This window comes from Saccostrea cucullata, unplaced genomic scaffold, assembly GCF_032062105.1.
Source record: "Saccostrea cucullata isolate Sc308-1 unplaced genomic scaffold, CSIRO_AGI_Scuc_v1 ctg2831, whole genome shotgun sequence".
In the NCBI taxonomy this organism is placed as follows: domain Eukaryota; kingdom Metazoa; phylum Mollusca; class Bivalvia; order Ostreida; family Ostreidae; genus Saccostrea; species Saccostrea cuccullata.
In genome coordinates, this window is record NW_026941473.1 from 58,435 (window position 1) to 65,051 (window position 6,617).

The window sequence follows — 6,617 nt, forward strand, 5'->3', positions numbered from 1 at the left end:
TTAAAATATATATAACAAGATGAGTTTGAAAATCACTGATGCCCCTACATGGTAACATAGCAAAGATTAAACTTTTCCTAAATGCAAATTCAATATGTTGGTACCCCCAAGAAAGGTCTTCTCACCAGAAATACAACTGTGAAATATGAAAGCACTAGCACCACATGTTTAAAAGTTGTGGGCAAAAATAAGTTTTTGAAAGGTAGGTCAAATTCCTGGGTCAAGGTCAAAGTTGTTGGTTTCTAAAGAACGATCTTGTCACAAGGATTACACATATGATATATGAAAGCCCTAGCCCTAAACGCTCAAGTGCTATGGCCAAGGTTGAAGTTTTGGAAAAGTATATCAAAGTCAAAGGTCAAGATTGTTGGTATCCAGTGAAAGGTCTTGTCACAAGGATTAAACATGTGAAGTATGAAAGCCCCAACCTTGACCCTTCAAAAGTTATAGTATAAGGTTACTTTTGAATAAGTAGGTCAAGGTCAAGGTTAAATGGTCAAAGGTTTTGGTACCTAATGGAAGGTCTTGTCCCAAAGAATACATAATTATGTGAAATATGAAAGTCCTCTAACCAACCGTTTAAAAGTTGTGGCCAGAGTAAAAGTTTGGAATTTTTGCGTAAAAAGTGTCAAACTCCAAGGTCAAAGTCAAAAGGTCAAATTTGGTGGTAACCAAAGAAAGGTCTTGTCACAAAAAATACATCTGTGAAACATGAAAGCCACAGACCCATCCACTCAAAAGTTATGGACAAGGTTGGAAAGCAACAACTTTGTCCTTTCGACCTCGACCTTGGGAAATGACCAACTTTTAAAATATTCTTACCCTGGCCACAACTTTTGAACGGTAAGGACTATGGCTCTCATACTTAACATATGTATTCCTTGTGACAAGATCTTTCATTGGATACCAAAAAATTTGACCCTTTGATTTGGAGTTTGACCTACAATTAAAAATGTTTAAAATCGGCAATAACTTTTGAACGGTTAGGGCTAGGGCTTTCGTACTTCCCATATGTAATCTTTGTGACTGGGCTTTTCTTTTCTAAAAAAACAACCTTGACCTTTTGACCTTAACCGCGGAATTTGACCTACCTTTAAAAACGTTATCATTGGCCATAACATTTTTTGTATAATTCTTATGAGAAGGCCTTACTTTTGGTATCATGCATTCTGTTTGATCTGTATTTGGAAAAATTTTACCTTTACTATGTTGACATACGGGGGCATTAGTGTTTAACAAGCACATTTTGTTGATATCATGAGTAATTTTTTTTTCAAGACTTCCAATTAATATTGATATCAAGTAATCTTTTATGATATCAGAAAATAACTCAAAAATATAGAAATGGTGCCTCATATAACTGTCAGTTTTACTGGAAAAAGAGATGTTTCTAAATACGAATCGACAATCAGCAATTCTCAATTGACTCCGCCACGCTCCTTTCAATGGATGTGTTCAATGGGGGGATATACATCAAATGCAGCCACGTAGCATCATTTTTGAAAGGGGGCAGCCAGAGAAAAAATATTTACTTACCTGAAAAAGTTGACAAGCAAAAAAAGTTAAACAAAGAAAATGAAAAGTTGCCCGAAGTCGAATATCCTATTTAGTGGGTGTGAGGGATGAAGTCAACCTCTTTCAGTACCAATTTTTCACACTATATTTTTCTTACTTACATCACAAACAGTTGGGGGGGGGCAACCAGCCTTTCAATGAACATTTCCTATACATGTAGTATAAGTAATGCTGGGAAAAAAGCAGAGGGGCCAAGCCCCCCCCCCCCCCCCCCGTTGCTACGTGCCTGTGTTGATACATTTCTCCACCGGAAACTGCCTACTCACTTGTTTCCTATTTCGCGCTGCATTAAGTTCTTCGGAAAGATTTCTTAATTTGTCTACCGGTAATTCTTCATTTTAAACAAGTTTTGATTACATTTTGTTCTAAGGCTTTGAAATCAAAAGCAGTGTTGGGCATGCCACAAAGTAAGTCAGATTTTTGTATAATATTTCAAAGAAATTCAGATAAGATCACATGACTGAATAAGCAAGATGGTAGAACACCCTTGACATCCGAGGTCAGTGTGCGAGGTACGAGCCACCCGATTAGCTAGGAATGATGAATCGAAGATAGCCTGATTCCCTGTAATGTTTCGTACACTCCGCGTCACTTGCCAATGATGTGACAGGGGACCAGGCTAGAATCGAAGTGAAACGACAAACTCTGCCCAGTTATCGTTCTACTTACTGTGAAATCACAGATTTTCGTGGGGGTTAATTTTCGTTGTTTTCGAGGTATAAAGAGATCCACGAATTCATGTCCACAACGAAATGTAAATACATTAGTACTCAACAATTATTCATCCACAAAATCAAATGCCTGCGAACGAAAGTTTTTTTCCTCAAACCACGACAATTTGACCCCACGAAAATATGTGATTTTACAGTAAACAAGTACCTAGGTACCGTAGCGAAGCGTAATACGCCCTGTGGTGAGGGATTGGTGAAACGAATCTGAAAACAAAGAAAAATATTAGATGAGTATAAGATCAAATCATACAATGAAAAATGATATTTCATAGTATACACTGAATATATTTTCCCCTTCTTTCCTCTCCAAACGAAGCACAAATCGGCAGAGGTGTGATGAGCCCCCCCCCCTCCCCCCTTCCCATCACCATATTCATAAAGGTGTAAGTCCATGACAAAAATCGCACATGACTATTATGTTTTTATATTACATATAACATAAAAAATTATTAGGCAAGCAAGAGTATAGTTTAATATTTTTTCTTGAGGGCTGCGGAATGTGTTTGAAATGAAATTTGAAATGCCATTAAATTAATGAATCAGTTATTTTCTTAAAGTCTGGGAGAGGGAATTATCAATAAATCTCAAAAGGTTTATTCATAAATATTTAGTCAGACTGTTATGGGTCAGAATAACCCTAAATGCCAGCAAAGATCAATAACACAATTTAAACTTAACAGTAATTTATTTACAGTAATATATAATAAGTATATGAAACATAAAGTACAAACTTAGCAAGAATCTAAAAATACATACATCAGAGTGTCCGTTGCTGCACACAATGTCCCAGTGAAAATATATATCCCAGTTATATCTCAATAGTGCTTATACGACAAAGTATATTATCTCTATGCATCGAATTGACAGGGTATTTATACAGTAATATAAATCTAGAATATTCTAGAAATTGTTAAAACATGATATTGCTGGAACAATCTGGACATATACAAAATTTAAGAATGTTCTAGATCAAATGACCGAACATGTTGACCACTCTGGAATGTTCAAGAAACTTAATGTTACTAATTATATACATAATGAAACAATACACATATCACAACACCTCCCCCCCTTAAAAAGTTTGAATGTCAATGAAAACTTATATTATTAAAACATAGGTACATTAATACAAAATCTAGTATATTTACGATACTCTTGACAAGGCATCTGCAATAACATTGTCTTTGCCTTTGATATGCTTTATTGTTATGTTGTATTCCTGTAACAACAAACTCCATCTAGTCAGTCTTTGATTCTTGTTTGACAATTTATGCAAAAATGTCAGGGGGTTGTGATCCGTATATACAAGAATTGGATGCAAAGTAACATTCAGATAAACATCAAAATGCTGTAAGGCTAACAACAAAGCAAGGCATTCCTTTTCAGTGGTGTAATACTTTTATTGACATTTTGTAAGTTTCTTTGAAAAATAAGAAACAACTCTATCTACCTTATCACTATATTCTTGAAACAAAGCTGCCCCGATTCCAACATCATTAGCATCAACAGTAAGCTTAAATTGCTTAGAAAAATCTGGAGTTGACAGAACTGGGTTGCTCATAAGGACAGATTTGATTTTATGAAAGGATTTTTCACAGTCCTTTGTCCATTCAAAGTAAACCCTCTTTTGTAAAAGATTTGTAATTGGACTAACAACTGAGGAAAAATTTGGACAAAATTTTCTGTAAAACCCAGCCATGCCCAAAAACCTCATTAATTCTTTCTTGTTTGTAGGAATCGGGAACTTTGCAATAGCTTCCACTTTAGCCATAATGGGTGTAAAATAACCTTGACCTACTTCATGACCTAAATACTCTACATAAGCATGACAAAATTCGCTCTTCTCAAGATTCATAGTTAAGTTTGCTTTAGCTAAAATGTCAAATAAAGCACACATGATTCGGAGATGTTCGTCCCATGTGTTGCTGTATATGACGACATCATCAATGTAGGCCTCGCATCCCTCAAGGTCTTGAAAAAGAGAGTGAATCATCCTTTGGAATGTAGCCGGTGCGTTTTTCATGCCAAAAGGCATTACTTTATACTGGTAAAGTCCATCTGGTGTAGCAAAAGCAGATATTTCTTTTGCTCTTTCTGTTAACGGTACTTGCCAGTAGCCTTTCAACAGGTCAAATTTACAGACAAATTTCGCGTTTCAAATGTTGTCAATACAGTCATCGATTCTAGGTATTGGATATGAATCAGTTTTGGTAACAGAATTCACTTTTCTAAAGTCTGTACATAATCGGTAGGTACCGTCCTGTTTTGATACAAGAATACATGGTGAGCTCCAGCTACTTTTACTAGTTTCGATAATGTCATTGTCCAACATGTACTGCACTTCCCTTCTTAGGTACTGCAATTTTATTGAATTAAGACGGTACGGATGTTGTTTGATAGGCAGAGCGTCACCCACTATGACATCATGACAAGCTGCATTAGTTTTCTTTGGAACATCCGAAAGGATTTGATGATACTCACTCGTCAAGTTTTTAACTTGTTCTTTTTGGTGAATGTTCAAATGTCCAAGTTTATCATCCAAATCAGCCAAAACTTCTGAGTTTTTCAAACGAACACTCTGATTACAATCTTTCTCATTCATTTCTACACTCGTATCACTTTCAATACAATTTTGAACAGTCTTAGCATTGGCTAAAGTGGAAACTGGTTTTACAGAATTTCGGTCACACCTTTCAAAATACTCTTTTAACATGTTAATGTGACCAAACCCGTTTCTCTTTACGTCGACCTGGTGTCTTAACTACATAGTTTACATCACTGATCTTGCTTTCAATTTCATAAGGGCCATAAAATCTGGCCTGTAAAGGATGACCAGGAATAGGTAAAAATACAAGAACCTTATCACCTGGTTTAAATACCCTATTTCTGGCATCTTTGTCATACCACATTTTCATTTTCATCTGAGAATTCTTCAAATTTTCTTGTGCTAATTTACAAGCATTGTAAAGTTTTTCTTTGAAATCAGACACATAATCTAAAAGATTAAGATCACTAGTCTCAGTCAGCCACTTTTCCTTCAATAATTTCAAAGGACCTCTAACTGTATTACCGAACACCAATTCAAAAGGACTAAACCCAAGAGACTCCTGGACTGCCTCTCGTGCAGCAAATAATACAAGATGAACCCCTTCATCCCAGTCTTTCTCATACTGGTAACAATAGGTCTTCAGCATTGTTTTTAGGGTTTGATGAAAACGTTCTAGCGCCCCCTGGGACTCAGGATGATAAGCAGTTGATCTATACTGTCTAATACCCAACTCATGCATGACTTGCTGGAACAACTCCGACATAAAATTTGAGCCTTGATCCGACTGAATTGCCTTGGGTGCTCCTACAAAACTGAAAAACTTTGTTAGGGCCTTAACTATGCTCTTTGCCTTTATATTCCTAAGAGGTATGGCTTCAGGAAATCGAGTGGATGTACACATAATGGTATATAAATACTGGTTCCCATATCTAGTCCTAGGCAAAGGTCCTACACAATCCACCAACACTTGACTAAACGGTTCTTCAAAAGCTGGAATGGGTTGGAGAGGAGCAGATGGTATCTTCTGATTTGGTTTACCTACCATCTGACAGACATGGCATGACTTGCAAAACTTCGAAACATCCTTTCTTAACTTAGGCCAATAAAAATGACTCAAAATCCTATTATACGTCTTATTGATACCTAAATGACCAGCCATAGGTGTATCGTGAGCTAAACTCATGACATCTCGACGATAAGTAGCTGGGACCATTATCCGGTGAACAACACGCCACATTTCATCTGAGGAAGCGTCAGGTGGTAGCCATTTTCGCATAAGGATGCCATCTTTCATATAGAAGCATTCTCCAACTTTAGTAGCCTCTTCTGGTGGAAGTGCCCTCTTACTAAGTTGAATGATATCTGGGTCTTTATGTTGTTCAGAGAGTAAACGTTCTCGGCTGAGGATGTCCTTGCCTTGGCTAACTAGTGGATGCAACTCATCATCCTCACCACCAAATTTTGGTAAAAGTTCTTTCTTCTCTTGCTTCTTGATATGGTGTGGTTCCATGCTTGTTTGAGTGCCATCAAGGTCAGATAAGAAAATGTCATTCAAATCAATATCAACAGAGGAATTCGTCTCGTCAAAGACTTGAGTATGGTCTGCCTCCATTTCTCGTCTTTTGGCCATTGCTCTAGTAACAGCACAGGCTGGATATATGTCATCATCTTCATCATTACACATGACATCTGAAGTGATTTTCTCACAAACTATAGGATCTGGTACAACTTTTCCACCAGCTAAATCGTTGCCAAGCAGCAAG